This window comes from Syngnathus floridae, unplaced genomic scaffold, assembly GCF_059516105.1.
Source record: "Syngnathus floridae isolate MCC-2025c unplaced genomic scaffold, RoL_Sflo_1.0 HiC_scaffold_249, whole genome shotgun sequence".
NCBI classification, from domain to species: domain Eukaryota; kingdom Metazoa; phylum Chordata; class Actinopteri; order Syngnathiformes; family Syngnathidae; genus Syngnathus; species Syngnathus floridae.
Window position 1 is genome coordinate 621 of NW_028284227.1, and position 20,174 is coordinate 20,794.

General features: G+C 42.3%; 1 pseudogene; it reads left to right on the top strand.

Moving 5' to 3' along the window:
- The first annotated feature begins 2,685 nt into the window (after positions 1-2,685).
- On the top strand, positions 2,686-3,570 carry LOC148377296 (mesoderm-specific transcript homolog protein pseudogene; annotated as a pseudogene).
- The last annotated feature ends 16,604 nt before the right edge of the window (positions 3,571-20,174 follow it).

Sequence of the window (20,174 nt, forward strand, 5' to 3'; positions counted from 1 at the left end):
GGGCAAGACCTTCGGCAAAGATTTTAGTCTTCAGAATATCGTTTACAATTACGGGAAGGAGAAATCACCAGCGTGGTTGGCAAAAACGGCAATGGCAAGACGACGCTGTTCCGACTAGTGGCTGGCGAGCTTACGCATGATGCCGGCAGCTTTAGCTACCCTGCGATTTCAGGCAATGGGGAACGAGTGGATTGGGTAAAAGTCAAACAGCACATCGCTTATGTCCCTCAGGAGCTACAGCCCTGTACGGTTCTCTAAAGCAAAACTTACAATTCGAAGCGGCTATTCATGGCCTAAAGGAAAGGATAATAATAGGGCTGTGCAGTACGTCATTCAGCGCCTAGATCTGGAAGACGAACTGCATAAGACGTGGGAACAATTATCTGGTGGCTTCAAATTGCGATTCGCATTGGCTAAAGCACTGGTTTGGAAACCTAAGCTGCTGATCATTGATGAGCCACTAGCTAACCTCGATTTCAGCACCCAACAAAAGGTGCTCAGTGATATTCGCGATATGGCCAACAGCATCCGTTACCCCATGTCTGTGCTGATCAGTTCACAGCATCTCACGAAATTGAGCCAGTAAGTGATAAGATTCTCTTTCTTAAACAAGGAGTCCCTTCTTACTACGGAAAACTTAGTGATGTAGGGAAAGACCGCAGTCAAAATAGTTTTGAGTTAGGAACAGAGCTGAAATTGGCAGAACTACAGCAAAAAATGGAAGGGATGCCAATGAAAGAATGTACTACAACGGAATATCCTTTGCCATTTACACCCCCCTGGAATATAACTATGACCAGTTGATTCAAGAATTGATAAAAAGAGACATCCCATTTTATTATTTCCGCGACCTTAATAAGTCCGTCAAGCAATTGTTTGGATGAATAAGGGGCTAAAAAATATCCGTAAGGGTTTTTGGCTATCTGGTACCCGGTTTTCTAAAACGGATAGACAACTACTTGCTGGTCAATTATCCCTTCATTTGGCGTACCCGGTACACTATTTTTTCTTTTTCTCTTCATTCTCCTCAACCTTCTAGGCTGGTAACTGGGGCAAAGAATTGAAGTCAGCATCGATAATCCCGCTGATTTCCATACCATTAATCCAATTGTTAGTTATGCCCAAGGGATTATGCTGGTCATCCTAATGATTGGGGAATTGATCAATTTCGACAATCATTTGGTGTACAATTTCGATATTACTTTATCCAATCCTTCGCACTCTATTTCCTTTGTATCTTCTCTTTGTTCTTTAATACTGTCATTGTTTACCATTCTGTAATTCCTCGAATTGCTGCCCTGGAGCCTGATGAGCGTTTGAAGAAATGTGGAAATTTCATGATGATAATCGCTATTGGACTGATAATTCGAACCTTGAAGCGCAGGCAGCATTTGCTCAACATGAAGAGCGTATCTTTAAAGACTTGAAACGCTATAAGGCTATTCCTGGTAAGGATACAGTAGGAATCCCTGGACTTTAAGGAAGGACTGGTTTAAAGGGAAGCTGGTTTATATTACCAAATCGGGCGAACGCAGTACGATCAATAGTGAGTTATTTAAAGATAGAATAGCTGTAGTTAAGCATGCAAAAGATTTTAAAAAGCGAAAAGGTCCTTATTATGAGGAGTATAGCTACTTAAAGGGACTGACGATAATCAGTTTGATACTAGCGGCCTTGCTGCCCTTCTCGTTCACTTTCGCGAATTTTTTATTCGAAGAACTCAGGCATTCGGTCGCCTATCTTTCTTCCGAGCACCCTCCTCAACAAGAAATTCTCCTCCCTCGAAAATAGAAGAATGGCTAATCATCCATCATCCTTATTTCTGGTCGATCAATTGCATAAACTACTTAGGATTATTTTAGAAACAGTAGCCATTGTTTCTATTATTGTCGTATTAGAATCTTTCACCAGCGTAGAATTTTTCTATACACATCCATCAAATAGCGATGCTGACCAAGATGGATGGCTTTGGGGCATCCTCTCCATATTGATTTTACAGCCGTCTTTATTTTAGCCATAATCATATTTGGCTTTTTATGGGCTTTCGAGCAAAGCAGGTGGAAGGAATTACCGCTACTGTTCAAGGATAATCTCAAGCTAATAATGATATACTATCTATCATCAATGTGATTTTCGTCTTGGCTACCTTTAGTAGTATATACCTTGACCTAATCACCAAGGATGATATCTATACATTGCTATATCTTATATCAAACTTTGCCATTATATTAGGCTTATCAACTACCTCAGTAAGTTATGAAGCAGCGTATGTCTATACTATTTATTCCCTTACTAGGATTTATCATAGCCTTAATCCTACCTTCATGGCTTTAGTTTTGTTCAACGAATCAGATAGCAGTGATAGTGGTATTTTACAAGGCCTTCTCTTAATAGGCTATTCATTTCTCTGGCTGCTGCTCTTCTATTTTCTATGCATGATCTATTCTCGCAGAAATAGGGGCTACCCTATGTTGGTCATCGCTACCGCTTTTTTCGTTTATGTTTGTATAGTGACTAATATCATACTGTTTAATTTTTTGGATAATACACCTGAAGGTGATGAAAATCTGTTTACAGTGATATTTTCATCGCTTTCTTTTTTAATAGTTTTTATGGTTTTATCTTCTCCAATCCTTAAATTGTTAATGAAAAATAAGATGTCTCCTTTAGCCTAAATTATTTAATATGAACTTCCAGGATTGGAAAAACAAGGGCAACTACTTCGATTACAAAGGACATAAAATCTTTTATCAAAAGACCACTGGTAGCGGCGAAGCCCTCTTGCTGTTGCATGGCTTTCCGACCGCCTCCTGGGATTGGCATAAGCTATGGCCTCAGCTCGCTGATCGCTTTCAGCTCATCGCACCGGATTACTTAGGCTTCGGTTATTCAGACAAGCCTCGACCCTACAATTACTCCATCCTCGATCAGGTCGATATGGCCGAAGCACTGCTTGAACATTTAAACATCAGCAAAATACATGTCCTTGCCCACGACTATGGCGACACCGTCCTTCAGGAATTACTGGCGCGCTTCATTGATCGACTGGATGAAAAAACCAGCGGCCTGCGGCTCCAAACCGTCGTCTTACTCAACGGCGGCATCTTCCCCGACGCTCATCAGCCTCGCCTCATCCAAAAGGCCCTCATTAGCCCTTTTGGATGTCTGCTCGTCCCCTTTCTCAGCAAAAATACCCTGCGGCGAAATTTCCGCGCCATCTTCGGCCCGGCGACGCCTCCCAGTGAGCAAGAGATAGACGAGTTTTACGCTCTTATGGAATACAACAGAGGCAAATTCATCTTTCATCGCCTCATCCGCTATATGGCCGAGCGGCGACAATATCGCGAGCGTTGGTTCAATGCCTTACATCAGTGTCCCGTTCCGCTCCGCCTCATCAACGGCCCTGAAGATCCCATCTCTGGTCGCCTAATGATTGATTATTATCGCCAACAAATCCCCAATCCGGATGTTATCGAACTAAAAGGCATCGGTCATTATCCACAGACCGAAGCACCAGAGCTGGTGCTCCAACATTATTTCGAATTCTTACAAAGCGCATATGCTCAATAGTCCTTTCCAACTTCCCTGCGGGGCCACCCTCCGCAACCGCCTTGCCAAGGCCGCCACTACCGAACGCATCAGTACCTCGCTCAGTCAGGCGAGTGAGGAACTCTGTAATTTGTATGATCAATGGGCCGACTGCGAAGCAGGTTTGATCATCAGTGGTAATGTCATCATCATTGACGAGTCGGTGTTGCCGAGCCTGCAAGGCCAGACTGCTGCTGCCCGTAAGCATGGCCATCATTTCTGGGTGCAAATTTCTCATGCGGGGCGGCAGACCAATCGCTTCATGCGCTGGCAGCCGCAGGCCTCTTCGGGAAGCAGAAGGCAGCTTCTACTCCAGACAGGTCATGGACATTGCTAAGCGAAGGTCAGTACGCATGGACTATGGGGGCCTAGCCAGCTCGCTGTTCTTAATAAAACACGAATTACAGAAGGCCATTCAAAAACGATGGCGATGATCAAAATGCGCTTTCACAAATTATATTTACCTTTATCCCATGCTTAAATGGCTTGCCAAATTTATACTCAGTCTCTCTGGCTGGAAGATGAATGAAGATGTACCTCCTGAGGCACATCGCAGCGTGATGATCGCCGCTCCACATACCACTAATTGGGATGGATATTATACCCGAGTAGCCTTCTTTGTGCTAGGTGTTCCCGTAAAAATAGCAATCAAAGATTTTTGGACTAAATTTCCTTTCGGTCTCCTCGTCGTCCCCTTCGGTGGCCTGGGCATCGACCGCAGTCCTAAAGACCCTAACAAGCCTCGGAAAAGCCAAACCGAGCAGATGGCTGCCTTTTTTGAACAACATCAAGAGATTGCTCTGGTCATTGCTCCTGAGGGTACCCGCACTTTACGCAAGGAATGGAAAACCGGATTCTATATGGTAGCCAAAATGGCAAATGTTCCCATTACATTTGGCTATCTGGATTATGAAAAAAAGGAAGCTGGTGTGGGTGGTCCGCTCTACCTCAGCGACGACATGGAGGCGGATATGCGCAAGATCATGGATTTTTATCGCGATATTAAGGGGAAGTATCCGGAGAAGTTTAGCTTGGATGAAAGGTATAGTTAGAAGGCTGCATTTTTAATAAAATTTAAGTATATTATCCTTTCAACAATCCACCTGAAATGGATAAAACACTAATTATCAATACGCTAAAGAATAATAAAGATGCTCTAAAAAAGAAGTTTAGCATCTTGAAAATTGGCTTATTTGGAAGTTATGCAACTAATTCTTCCCATAAGGATAGTGATATTGACTTGGTGTATGAACTAGAGAGCGGTAAAAAAATGGGCTTGCAAGAAGTCTATGAATTAGAGCTTTTCTTTAAACACTTATTCCAATTTGAAAAGATTGACCTGATCAATCAAAAGTATATCAATCCCATCATTGAAGATGACATAAAGAAAACCGTGATCTATGTATGAGAAAAAAAATTTCACGTACATTCTTACTATTCTGGAATCCATCGAAAAAATCTTTATCTATACTAAAGGTCTAAAAGACGCAGAGCAGTTTCACACTATCAATGAACAGATGAATTTCAATGCCTCTCAGATATTGCTCCTTGTAATTGGCGAAGAATCAAAAAAAATTAACCCAGACCTTAAAGCAGAACACAGTGCTGTTCCCTGGCATTTAATTACAGGACTTCGCAATCGGATTGCCCATGATTATAGGAGTATTGACCCAAATATTTCATTTGATATAGTGAGAAATTACCTACCTGATTTAAAGAAAGAATTGATACTTATGCTTAGCAAAGTAAACTTTGAACAATCTTTACTTGAAGATGTAATAAAGACTCCTCAGTATCAAAATTTACAATATTTATTAGACAGGTAAATTTACATATTATTTCAACAAGTCCCGAGGACTCCTCACCCCCATTTTCAAATTCTCCACAATTTTTAAAGCTCGGTTGATGCGAGTATCGGTCTTTTTTACTGCAGTAACCAGATAGATGCTGCTGCGCTGGCACCCTGGTGTTAATTCCTCAAAGATGGCAGTAGCCTCTTCGTCGGTGAGGAGGACTTCGGAGAGTTCTTCGGGCATAGCGGCTTGGTGGGGACTATCGTCGGGCAGGAGTTCGACCAGAACCTCATCGCCCTAGCTTAAGCCGGCCTGCTTGCAAATCCGTCGGCCCATCCCGATGTAATGGCCTACGCTTTTGCTATTGAGTATGGCACTGTGGATTTCCAAGGAGTTATTGAGGCGGCATTTGACTCTTTTGCTATCGGGAGTGACGAAGGCGGCGACGGCCTCTTCGGGCATAGGAAGGTAACGCATTCCGCTGGAGAACTTTCCGACAATAAGTTTCAGTTGCATGACGCTGATAGATTATTGATCTAATATTTTCAATATCTCAACAACCTCTTTTCGATACTGTTCAGGAATAACCCCAGCCTCTTCAAAAGCTCTAAAGTCTTCAAGAAAAACCGCCCGGCAGTCTTCGTAGTCATCATCAGGAGTAAAAGCTTGGTCCATCAATTCGAGGTAGCTTCTTTTAGCCTCCTCGACTTGTCCCTGGAAAAGCAGTACCGGAGGTAAATTGATTTTAAAGTACATATTTTCGGGCTCCAGCTTCATGCCTTCGCGGAGCGTCTTTTCCGCCTTAGCAAACTGGCCGCTTAACAATTGATACCAACCTGCACTGTTATAATAATTGGCAATCCTAAGAGAATCACTCCCATCAAGCTCCAGCTTATCGGTAATATCCAAAACCACTTCATAAAGATCTGCCTTTCTGCGATTCCCTTTTTTAGTAGTTGAAATGTATCTTCTCAGTTCTGTCACTTCACTCCAAAGTTGGCGCTGACTGAGTCCCTCATACCAGAAGTCAAAATCCTCCACTTTGTTTTGTCTTTGATAAAGGATAATATCCGCCTTCTCTCTTTCAAGCAAAGCATTTTTTTTCAACTTCAACAAATCGACATAATACATTGCTAGTTGATGATTTTCCTTTTGTACCGCATACTCAAAATAAGCGTACTGTGCTTTATGGTAGTTTGAGGTAAAATATTGACGAGGATTTACATTGGCCTGTTGCTTACTAGCGCGCTCATACTTAAGAATATGCAGCTCGCTGAGTCGTCTGTAAGCTCGGAAAATTGGCTTAAGCTGAATGGCCTCAACAATGATTGGCTCCGCATCTTCCAATGAAGCTTGCTCCAGCAACCAATCTGCATAGTCTAGTAATTCTTCAAATAATGCCTGTCTGGCCTTAGTAGAGGAATCCGCTTCGAAGGCCTCTCGCTTTTTGTTAACTAACTTCAGGTAAGCCGTATTGGCCTCTTGCCCTTTTAGGCTTCCTTTCTTCAATTGCTTTTTCAACTTCTCTTCCTCAGTTTCTTCCTTTTCTTCATTAGCAGCCTCCAAAGCATAGACACAGAGGTCAGGAAAAGAGACGCCATTTTTTTTCGCCAATCGGTATAGTTTCAGGAAAGACTCCATTACCTCCGCAGGTATCTCGGCCTCGGCCTCTTCTTTAATCCGTTCGGCCTCCCAGGCCATAGGATGCATATTACCAGGATAATCAGGGTAGATATAGACATCAAGAGGGATTTTCGTCCCATTTTTATTGAGACAGGGAACCGTAAATTTTTTCCTCCCTTCAATCATTATTTTATTGACCCATAAGTCATAGTCAGCCGAGTCTACCTCTATCTGTCCTCCCTTGTATATATTTCTAATTCCTCGCTCGGCAAGGTGCATGTACTGAATACGTTGATAGGCATTTTTGTACGCTCTCATCGCTATGGTATGGTCAGGCTCTACCTGAACGCCATATTCGTACATCAGTCCTGTAGCCAAATAGCGACAGAATTTATTGCCCAGTTTAGCCCCACGCATCATATGTCTTACCGCCTCTTCGGGATTATTGTCATCTAATGCTTGTTTTGAGAGGCTAGCAAAATCATAACCGGCTTTTGCAACATAAGTGTCTTTTGTAGGAGATAACTGAACTAGCTTTTCCCAGCATAATGCTCCTTTTTCCTTGTTGTCATATTCTGAAGCGGAGTAGGCGAGCCCTTCCAAAATACTGGTGCTGATTGGATTTATCTTCGCAGCATAATCAAAGTAATGATAAGAAGTTTTGTAGTCTTTTAAAAAATAGGCAGCCCAGCCAGCCATGCGATAAGGTTCACTTATAAAACTATCTATACCTATTTGTTTCTCGGCGTATTGTATCGCTTGTCTATAATCTTTTTTATTGTAAGCTATCCAGCCCATCTCCGTATAACAGCTAGAGTCCAATTCGATACATTTTTGATAATATATCGCGGCGGAGTCGGGACGCCCAGAATAGCGATAGGCATTGCCTAGCCTTTTGAAGAGTCCAGAATAATGGGGGTCGACACTGATCCCCCTACGCGCCCAATCGATGGCGGCCTCATAGTCATCCTTGTAATTATTCGCCCAGACTATATTATTATACGTCCACCCTCTATTAGGTTGTAACTCATTCATTTTAATATAATGCTGGTTCCCCTTTTCAATCTCCCCAAATTTGTAAAGAATAGAAGCCTTAAGTCCATACACATGAGTAAACTTATCGTTGGTAGCCAGTGCTTTCTCTGCCATTCGCCAGGCTTCATTTTCGCGCCCAAGGAGTTTATAAGTCCAGCCTAACAGGTAAGGAGCATAAATTTCCTGATCATTTTGTTGTATCGCTTTGTTGAGGTATTGTTCTACCAGATCAAACTGCCCCAAATCGTAATAGCATTTGGCAAGGCCGACCATTGGAGCACTCCAGTCGGGTTGAAGGTCAAGAGATTTTTGGAAGGCTTTCAACGCGGGTCTTAGATCATTAATTTTTTCGTAGTAGTAGCCAATAGTATTGAAGAGGCCTGCTAAGAGTTGAGGATCTTTAGTAGTGTTTTGTACATTGAGGATGGACTTGAGTAGTTGCTTGATATCGTGTTTGACGGTGGCTGGGGGCTCAAGGGGATCTTTTTCAAAATACGACTGTATTTCATAGCCATAGCCTCTACACGCCATTGCTTTAATTCGCAGTTCGGCGGATGGTCTTTTCACCTTTTCAATAGCATCGGCAGCCGAGAAGTAATAGGAAGAAGGTTGTTGCACATCACGCTCCCAGTACAATTTAAAAGCCTCATCAATTTGATTGGAGGCTTGGGCGAGCATATTGATTGCTAACAATTGTAAGCTGACTATTAATAGTATTGTAAAAGGCTTCATCATTCAGCAGCTAGGGTTTTAGAAAATTGTTTGATATATGCAGGAAGTGGGAAGGCCCAGCATCGCACCTCTCCTCTTGCTCCTAAGATTTCAATCGTTTCGGTAAAAAATAACGCAAACTGCTTATTCTTAGAGACTAGTAATTCCCTAATCTTATCGCGTTCCATCAACTGATATTCAAAAATGGGTTCATTATCCAAATCTTTTAATTGTATCATACTTCGCTCAGTTACCCCTAGCGTAGTAATCCCCAATCCTTCCATCACCAATTGGTCAGCATTCAATGTATCCCGATAGCTGTAATCCCCTGTTGGATATAGCACCGCTTTAGCACTCTCGAAATCGAAAATTTGTGATTCATATGCAGAGCCTGGCAAAGACATGTAATATCCATTTTGTTCTTTCCTAAGAACATAGTCATTATCCTTTACTCTAGTTCCTTTTTGAAAAACGCTTCCCGATGGTCTAAACATTGGCAGTTGATAATGGGCCCAACTCCAGTAATGGATGCTGCTATCTGCATTAGCCACCAGCAATTGAGTAGGAGTGGTTTGAGAAAATCCTTCGGCAATGGCGAGCGGTGCGCCTTCATTAGCTTTGAAGTCTGTCCATGATTGTTTCTCCAAATCCACCGTTCTGATAAGCCCATCTTGATAAGTCAATATCAATTTATTCGGCCCATTATAATGGAGTAATTGCCCGCCTTCTTTTTTTGTTGGTAATACCTGATTGATATTCAGATTATTATTCCCTCCAATTAAAAGTTGGGTATTGACGATTACCAGGTCACCATCTGTAGCCAGTAGCACAAGCTGTCTGCCCGAGGGAGCCGCAGCCAGCGCAATATACGATCGATCTGCCACCAGCTTCGCCCGCATTTGTCCTTGCTGATCAAAGACCCAAAGCCCTCCATCCATATCCAATATCACAAATTCCCCCTGCGCAGTGAGCGCCAGGTCAGCAATGGACAGCAAGTTGGGGCGACGGATCACGAGTTGCTCCTCCTTCGCCTCCTTATCGTATACTTTCACCACTCCACTCTCATAAGCCACCACCAGTTTACCATTAGCCAGCGGTATAATTTCAACAGGCTTAGAAAATTCTGAGGCATTATGATGCAAAAACTGGCCTTGCGCATCCCAGACTTTTAGGCTGCGATCAGCACTTCCGCTATAGATCCGTTGACCATCGGCAGAGAACAGAATCTGTCGGATTGCTCCCTTATGGCCATACATCGTTTCGCACTGACTTCCGTCCGGATTACAATACAATATTTTCCCATTCTCTAAGCCCAACAGCTGCTTATTGGCCTTTTTAAAATTAGCCACCGTAGTAACCTGAGCATTTAGCTTGCGCTGCCGAATGTTCAAAGGCTTATAAAAGGCAATCAGCAGAGCCTCGCTAGACTCAGGTGAGGGATGCAGTTCATAAGCTTCCGCCGCGATTTTCAAGGCCTCATTAGGATTCAATGAGCTCTTAGATTTATTAGCCAGATTGAGGCTCTCTGCTATTTTTCTTTGATTCTCTGCAATCAAAGTTTGTGCCTCCGCTGCCTTTCGCGCTGCCTCTACGACCAGGTTGTGCTTCTGCTCTTTTCGCGCTTCATCTACAATCAAGGTCTGTGCCTCTGCTTACTTCTCAATACCTAGCAATCTTCGTCTGATTCTTTGCGATCGAGGTCTGAGCCTCTGCCTTGCTTCGCAATCCCTCAGCAATCTGCTCTTGTTCTTGTGCCCGCACCACGCTTTCCTCCGCCAACTGCCGTTGTCTTACCGCCTCTTCCTTCTGCATCGCCGCCTCCTTCTCGGCGCGTTGCGCTTTGCTCAGTGCATAGTAAGCAAAGCCGGAAGCCAGCAAAGAGACCACTGCCAAAATCGAGGTAATGACAGCGATCCAACGCGCACGTCGGCGCTTGCGACGCTCCTCTTCCAACAACTTCGCCTGCCGCTCTTGCTCTTCTCTGGCGGCCAGGGCTCGCTCTTCTGCCAATCGCTCTGCCTTTGCTTTGAGTACCGGAGCAACCAGCGTGTCATGGCTCAGTTCGTAGGTGTAGCCGCCTCGTAAGCTCGGCTCGGCACGTAGCAAATGGGTATCACCAGCTTGCGCAGCAGTTCGGGAGATATGTTGAAGGCCGAGTAAATCTGCCCTTCATAGACTGTCAACCTCCGCTGTTCTTGCTCGAAGATTAAGCCCTCTTCGATCAAACGCCGGGCAGCCAACTGCTCCTTTGGATCGTCGATTAGCTCGATGAGATCTTGATAATAATTTTCGAAGATATCGGTCATCACCCCGAGGTGCTGGACATCGATCTTAGGAATTTGCTCCCGCCCTGCCCTAGATTCGAGATGGCGGCAAAGAATCTGCAACTGAAAGGTCTCGACTTTCTCGCGGCCGGAGGCAGTGAGGAAGTCGTTGATTTTGGCCAAGGCGCCTTCTGAATAATTGAAGGCGGGCACCTCAAAATCGCCTGACATTAATGCCGGTTGCAAAATAGCATCGCGGACACCTTCAGGCTTAAGGGCACCCAGTTCGTAGTTATTAGAAAGAATTTTGGGGAAGTAATCCGAGAGCTTATCCAGCAAATTCATCCGGTCGGAGCGGATGGTGAACAATATGCGAACTTCATGGGCTGGAAGAGGGCTTCCATTTCTTCACCGCTCAGTTGTTCCTCGCCAGCAGCAGCTTGCAATTCGATGGCTTTACGAAATCGCTGTGGCAGCGTGGCGGTCAGCAGCTCGGAGGCATTTTTCTTAAAAGTATCAATCTGATCATCCGGATAAGTGAATAATTCTTCGAACTGGTCAAAGATTAATACCAGCTTCGAAGGCCCTCCATTAATTTGCTGCTTTTTGGCATAATACCAAAGCGACCCTTCATTGCTAATAATCTTATCGAGAAGATTGGATTGATTGCGACTGCCAACCAGTCGATTCCGGGTAATCTGTAGAGGAGAATCCTCACTGTCCTCCGTCCAGGCACCGAAACGAATAGGAATGGGCTTTAGTCGTTCTTCTTTTTCAATAAAAGGAATGAGGGCTGCGTTGACCAAGGAGCTTTTTCCCAGTCCGGATTTGCCATAGAGAACCACCAGTTTTTCCAGCGTAATCAGGCGATACAGTTCCTCCGTATCTTTCTCACGCCCGAAGAAGATGTGGTGCTCGTTAGTTCGAACGGCTTGGCACCGGGATAGCGGTACTTACCCATTGTTTGCAGGTTTTAGTTTTTCGGCACGTTGGCAGAGCATCCACAGTTCGCCGGCAATTTTTTCATTCTCCATCCCATAAGTTCGTTGATCCACATTATTGAGTTGATGCTTAAAGTCCAGCAATTCCTTACGAGTGCGGATCAGATCAAAGGCTTCCATTAGGTTTTCGCTATGAGGCCGAAGCTGATCGAGGGTCCTGCGGATTTTTTCGATGGCTCCTTCCACATCACCCAAACCGATGAGTTCTTTAATGCGCTCAAAGTTAGACTTGGAGGACGACACCATTGTCGATGGCTTTGGGCTTTTGAGCAATCCTTCCGCCTCACAGCGGCTATAGAGATTATCATAAAAGCATTGACATCATCGGGAATAAACTCGATACGGAATTGTTGGTTGTAAAAGGAGCGGAGGCGATCCTCCAGCTTTTCACGAAGTGCATAACGAGAGAGCTTACTATCAGTATGCAGCTCCAAAATCCGAAGAAGCAATTGCATATACCACTTTTCAAAGGGAATCCCCAAAAAGATATAATTATTGGCATTCGATAGCTCAGAGCGCAAATCCATGTGCATGCTCTTGGCTACAAAAATGGATTCCAGGTAATCAAACAAGTCATTATGGGTCAGCACCAATGACTCATCTTCCTGAATATTGCCCAACATATTATAGATCAGCGGCAACTGTTCAGTGGGCTTCTGAAACTCCCTAGGCGGTCGATGCTTAAAATAAAAATCTTGCTGATAGGGCAAATCCTGCCGCTCAAATACTCTAGGCAACAGATTATCTGGTGTAAGGGTAATGATAAGGTGGAATGGAATTTTGGATAATTTTTCCAAAAAGGCCTCAGTATTGGAAATGATTTTTTGAAAAATCGGCGAATCTTAGAAATGATACGTACCTCATCGCCATTGCGCCGAAACAGAAAGAAGCCATCGTCTTCATAAAAGGCGCGGATCATTTCGTTATTAGGGTCGCGGGCATTGAGGTGCTCACAAAGCTCTTCCTCCAGGCTCTTACCATCCTCTAATTTGAATAGCTCGGGGCCGAGGAATAGGATGCACTTTTGTCGCTCGATAGAATCGATCACAAAGTCCCAATCAATAATGTTCGTCTCTGGTTTCAAGGTTTGTTCAGTTCTTCTTCAACAAATCCGTCGTCTCGTAGTATGTCTCTGGTATCTTATTAGAGACGTCGTTATTTAAAATGTATCGATTGTTTGGGTGGGCATTTCATCTACGCTCTATCTACTTGGCTTAGATGTTGCTCAATTGCAAAAAACAAAATAGACATTATTTCTTGAAAAACCAGATTCAATTTGGTTTTCAAAACATAACAATTTGTTTTTGAGATGGTATAATGAGGAGTTGTTATATCAAAGAAGATTTAAGGATAAAAAGATGGAATCCATGACTACAGGAAAGTCATAATAATGGCTTGGGAGCATAGTTTTTGCATAGTGGGAGGGACCCAACCCACAGTGCCACCGCCGCCAACCTCCCTGCTTTGACTTTGCCTGATCATAGATAGCCCGGCCTTGCAGGGTGATCGCAAGGCTTCCATTTTGGAAGCTGGCATCCCTTCATACTTTCAGGCCTTGAAAAGGATGAGGAGGTATGTCATACTGGAATTACCAAAGCGATCGGTCGGAAAACATCTATATAGCACCTTGGTAACGATCGGAACACAACAAACATAACACAAATTGTTTGCAAATGCAAATAATGGCACAGCTTGCCTAAATATTATCCCCACAACCATATGATCAAGAGCGCCCCTTACGAAGCTTTTTTCTTCAACACAAAAATACTCACCCCACTATTCTCCGGATGTGGTGCAGCTAGCACTTCATACTGCTGTTCAATCTCCTCACGCCCCCGCACCTGCCAGGGCACCAGCATATTGATCCAGTCTTTATTATCAACCACCAGCCCCTCTAGCTGCGCCCTCTGGAAGTTAGCCCCACTGACTCTGGCCCCCAGAAACTACAGCCTCGCAGGTCAGAGTTAAAGAAATTGGCCCCGCTGAGGTCAGCATTCTGAAAGACGGCCTTTTGTAGGTTGGCGTCAACAAAGGCGGCGTCGGCCAGTTTAGCCAGGCTAAAATTACCCTCCTCCAGCTGCGCACCTTTGAAGTAAGCGCGATTAAGCGATGCTCCGCTGAAATCGGCTCTTTTCAACTGCGCATTGGTAAAAAAGAAGCGTCGAAATTACTATTCCAGCACTTCGCTCCTTGCAGGTCAAAGTTGCTGAGGTCCATTTCCTTGAGAAAGCAATCGCTGAGGTCAATCTCTGTCAGGCCCATACTATTGAGGCGTTTGACGATGCCTGTGATGCGATAGGCTGCCTCCGGCTCCTTCCATTTGCGGTAATCTTCGATCTCTTCGAGATAGCGATCTTTGCGTTCTTTTTTCTCCTTGAGTAGCTCGTAGATGGAGAGCAATACTCCTAACACAATAAGATCGAAAACCAGCCCGTGGGCTTCTACCAGCACATCACCAGGCTCAAGCGCCTGGCCGATATACCAGTAATAAAGGTCCAGTAATACCACGATCAGCCCCGCGACTACTGCTGCCAGAAAGTAGAAGCGCACTGGCGATGCCGCCAGCCAATCTTTGAAGCGTTGGAGTGGGGAGCTCATGAACAGGCTATTATTATAAGAAAATGCTGAACTCCACTATGGTCATTTTTACAAACCAATACGAAGCCCAATTTCCAAACCCACAGTATACAAAAATTCTTTGACAGGCCCCTCGAAGGTGGATATTAAATGACGGTGATAAGCCAGCTGGCAAAAAGAGCCTTGGTCTCGCTCAGCTCATAATTGCTGCCAAAGGCTAGTTGGAAGGCGAATTGGAGCTTATTGACCCCCAGGTCTTCATTTTTCGTCGCGTTGTTTTGATATCGGTCGTATGTCGACTTGCCCAATGCCTGAATAACATTGCACTCATTCCGCCTTCTACATAAGGCTGCCAACGGCCGGTTGAGAATTCATAGCGCAAGTGCAGCGGCACCTGAAAATAATGGAAACTGTGAAACTGCTGAGCTCGCCTGGGCAGGCTGGGGTCCGGCGTCCAAATCCCTGTAACTGGATCAAATTCACTGGCCCAGCGCAGCTCCCCTTGATTTTCTTTGTACTTAATGATAGCGTAGCGCAGGCCCGTCCGCAACCAAAGCTGCTCACTCAACTGGCGATTGAAGTGGATACCGAAACGATAGCCCCAATCAGGGATTTCATTTTCTCCCCGGATGGGGACGACGGTATTAGCGACACCACCGCCAGTGAGCTCTCGGTAGCCGTAATCCAGGCTGCCAGAAATGTCCAGGCTGGAAGATTGTTGTGAAAATAATAAGGTGTGAATACTCAGGAATAAGAATAGCAGCAGATGCTTGGTCTTCATAATTGTAATTTGTTTGAGGGTTTTTAGCAGCTTTGTTATTTGTAAGACGAAGATAAATGAGAAATGGTTGGGTTTGGTCATTCAATGAGTATTTTTTATTTGGGGGCTTCTTTTTGAATTTTCCTTCGTAGATGGTGTTTTTAATCGCCTCATTTATCAATCCACTAATCTCCTCTGCCCGATGAAACAACATCAAATGCCCGCCCCCCTTCACTTTGGTAACTGGTTGCTTGATCAATCCTATCGAAAAGTCTTGTCTTTATCTCCATGAAGATGCGTCACAGATACCAAGGTATTATCAATCCCTTCCAGGCAGAGAGCTGCTGCAGCGCCCATTGTAGGTAGCGATTATCTTGACTAGCTACAGCCGTCGTGAAGAGGCGCTTAGAATCGGCATCAGGGTAGCCGAAGGCGCTGCCCCAGTAGGGAAGGTGCGCAGGGTAAGCTCCTTGCTAAAGTAGCGATGGATTTTTAGTGGAGCTAAAATCTTGAATCGTAGTGGATTCTCCTGAGAGGATTTGATACTAGACAGCAGAATGACTTTTCGGACAGGAAGCAAATTAGCAATCTCCTGAGCCATGATGCCCCCGAAGGAATGACCGATGAGAACGGCAGAGCGAGGATCGTCTTTGAGAGGAGCGGCCAATCGTTGAGCATAGTGCTGGATAGATTCCTTTTCTTCAGGAACAATCCAGTCAAGATAGTGAATCTCCGTGGCTTCTAGGCGGAGCCGTTGGAAAAGAAATATTCCGGTCTAGGCCTAAACCAGGAATGCAGTAAATTTTTGTTGCTGCCATAGCAGCTTAATGATACGAAAAATAACAACAAGGAAGTCAAATCCCCATAATAAAATCGCGTAGGCTGCTGCTCTTCTTGAAGCCTAGTTTTTTCTTCAGGCGATAGCGGGCTTTCTCGACGGCATCATGGCTGACATACATGATCTTACTCACAATAGGAAATTATGCAACTCTTGTTCAAAGCTATATAGATCGCCTCTTAATAATTTTGCAAACCATTTTGAACAACATATTTCTTTTCAAATTCTGTTCTTAGTATCTATACTGACGAAAGGGAGATTCTCATTTTTTTGATTTTTAGTCGAACCAAATTTAATGATTTCTCTCTTTCTTATTTTTTAGCATGTATAGGGGGGCTAACTCCGATTGCGCCCTTATATATAAATCGTTAATTACAACAGGCCCAATTTTTTACTTCATGATCTTCACTTTCACATGAGACAGAACACTGAGTACCATTTGGACCATATGCACCAGAACATTGGGAAGAACCAGGCCCTCCAGAATCACAAACTGTTAAAGCATTACTTGAGCAAGTACATCCTTCTGCAGGAGGAGGATCACCAGGATCATTTCTATATGATAGTCCATTAGATTGAGCAATTAAAATCAATCTTGATAAACCGAAACCATAATATTTCAATGTGCTTTCATTTAAATTAACTTGGCTTTTAGCACTCTTGAGACTAAATGAAAACATTTTGTTATTTTGAATAGAGTTTACGACTAAACTATTGTGAAAAAAGAAAACTTGTCCTTTACGCAAATTAACACTCAAATTAGTGTCTACCAATTCATTCATCTGTAGTTGATAAACAATTGTTGAGTCTTTTAATTTTTCATTATCGACAGTAACAACAATAATATTGTCAGTAGCAGCTCGTATGTAAATTTCTCCTTCAACTACTTCTCCTTTCTGATAATTTAGTTTACCAATGTTAAAATCACTTACTAACTTATCCGCATTTGGTATTCTGTAGTCAACAGGAACATTTTCTTTTTCTTTAACACAAGAAGAACAAGAAAAGCTTATAAAAAAACTTAAAAGAATTAAATAAGAGATAGATTTCAATAAACTCATAACTCAATGGTTTAAGGATTAATAATAAACACAATAATTACTCATAAGTATAATCTACTATCTTTGGGGCCATTCAAGTATAAATTTTTAATAAGTTCACTTAAACATAGAGAGTTATCGAGGTATCTTCTGAGTTAGACTATTCACATAAACGCTAAGATAAAAGGATAAAAGATAAAAGACTACTAATATAAACAAAGTATTTTCGTGACTTGTCTAAAGTTGTCAATTTTTAGGTGGAAAAATATTTTTGCTGTGCTGAACAAAAGTACTCACGTCCATAGAGCAAGTAGGTGCTAGGATAAGCTAATGTGAAGTATTCCACTCTCCCGCCGTGCCAATCAAATAACGGCGAAGAAATTAGTCATTTATTGTCAAGGCTCACAGTTACGAGATAAAGACCGCTTTTTGCGCATTTTCATCCTAGTCGATTGGGCAGAATGCATATGCCGATGATGTTGTGCCAGGTCTGCCGACGTAATTGTGCCACTCAAAAAGAGCTGATTTCCAATGCATGGCAAACTTAAAAAATATTATTGTTTAATTTTTTGATAAATCTCAGGATGATTATCTGGGGCTTGAATTATCATTCTATCTCTGTTTAATGTTACTGTTGTATCGCTTAGGAAGTTCTTAATTTTCTGAACTTCTCCTTTATCAATACTTACCGCTAAATAATCTGATGTTTTATAGTTTCGATCACCTCTTGAGCTAAAAAATCCATCTTGATAAAGATTATAGTCAAAAATAGTCCTTGCAACATTGATAAACGACGATCAACATATCCATCTTCAGGCCTTGATTGATTCCTACCAGGAATCACCAAACTAAAGAAATTCACACTTAGCAGGCTATAGCAAAAGAAGATGTAACCTTTAAATATATCCTCAATATACTTCTCAATAGTCAAAAATAAATCTTGATACTCTCCTTGTGGAGATACAATTAATACTGTCTTATCAGGAGATTTCTCCTCTATAAATAACATGTAGAATGATCCAATTAGACTAACTGAAAAATATACTTTGACTTCCTTTTCTTCTAACTGAGGTAGTTGAACACAAGCAGTAAAGCTAGGTTTTTTGGACTCCTGCTGATATAATTTTAATTGAGGATAATGATTTTTTATCCCCTTTAATAATTGATTCCACTGCTCAAATTGTGGGTTCGCTTTTTTATTCAAGATCAAATCATATAAACGCTTAGTTTCCAAGGCAGAATAATACTGCACGTCTGCATATTCTGGAAAGTAGAACAAATAATAGTTTTTGATCTTTTCGTAAATGGGATGCAGGCTATATTTTAAATGTAATAAGTTATTATTGTCTGGGGGTTTAATCATCGTAGGAATAGTTTGTTAAATTAGTGCCTTGATATGATTTAGCCGTACTAGCAACTCCTCCTATCTAATGCCCAATAGAAGTGGTAAAAATTTGAGCATTTTTTGGGACTACCTCTCCACTTTCATTCATTTCCAGATGAACAGTTAGTGTCCCAAAAATATTTTTAAGGTGCGATTGAAAACTATATTCAAATATACCTTTTTCTGCTGTAAGTAACTGAGGAGGAATTCTTATGCTTAAATCTTGGTCTAAACGGAGGCAATTTTGTTTGTCTTGGCTCTCAATCTTACTATATGTTATTTCTGTTTCGGGAATTTTGCTTGCAGCTTTTTTAGAACTAAGACAAATTGATCTTCATGGATATCAGAATATAAATGAATGCTTTTATGGACTAATTGCTCTTCAATTGAATAATAGTTCAAAATTTCAGAAACGCCCTCGGCAACTACGTTTGTATTCATCATTATACAATAGAGAATTAGCTTTGTAACACTATTTAACATTATAGTTTATTCTATGAATTGATAAGAAAATTGTAGTAATGACCTTCCTCGACATTGTAATTACTCCAGCACTTTGTGTGATTCCAAACTGGAATTCAATTAGAACCAGAAGAAAACCCGGAAACATGAAATAAATCTGAGAAGTGTGTTTTATAGTGCGTTGGCGTACGAAAAGATGACTCTAATTGATACTTTGCTCCTTCTTTCCTAAAAGAGTACACCCTTTCATTAAAAAAAACAGCCTCATATTTATAATTAATTATGGTCTGCCAAGAAAAAAGTATGACCTCATTTGTCGCTGTATTTAAAATAGGCGGAGAAAAGAATAACTTATTGACATACATTAGTCCGCTTACTTCTTTATCCAAGTAAACAGTGTAGTCACCAATACGACGATCAGCTAGCTTTGTGATTATTGAATCTTGCCTCAGAATATCGTAACGCTCGAAAGGTATTTTTTCTGGGTAAAAATAATGCCTTAAAGTATCATCCACAATAACATCATAGCTTTTAATTACTTGATTTTGCTGATCTGGTCTAGAGGCAATGTATGATTTTAGGGCCTGGTTAACAAAATACTCTATATTGATACCTTCGGGGGACTCAGTAATGGTTGAAGGATTTTGCGAATACATCATGGTACTCATGCCCATTAAAAGCACAAACAGATAAATATATCTTGATTGATCAACTACAAGCTTGCCTTTATTTGAGTGGTGAATGAGTTTTACTAACATGGGTTAGAATTTTATTAGTAAAAAAATGGAGACATAGATACGGTTAAATTAGTGGCTTCTTTTAATCTACGCTAGTATAGAAGTTACAAACCTTTTAACAGGAATCAAGTATCTCGCCTCCCATTTAATTAATTTTTGACCGATGAGAAACTGTGCAATCTTTCTCGATACAATCAGATGTCTGCCGAATGAAGCTATCCATTCTTTAGTATAAACCATATCAAATGAAAAGTCCTTCTCAAAATCTGGAAAATAGTCCATAACCTGATTGGTGTACAGAGAGTAGTTACTACCTGAATCATCAAGTGCTATCCTTTGACCGAAAGCAGAATTGCCAAAA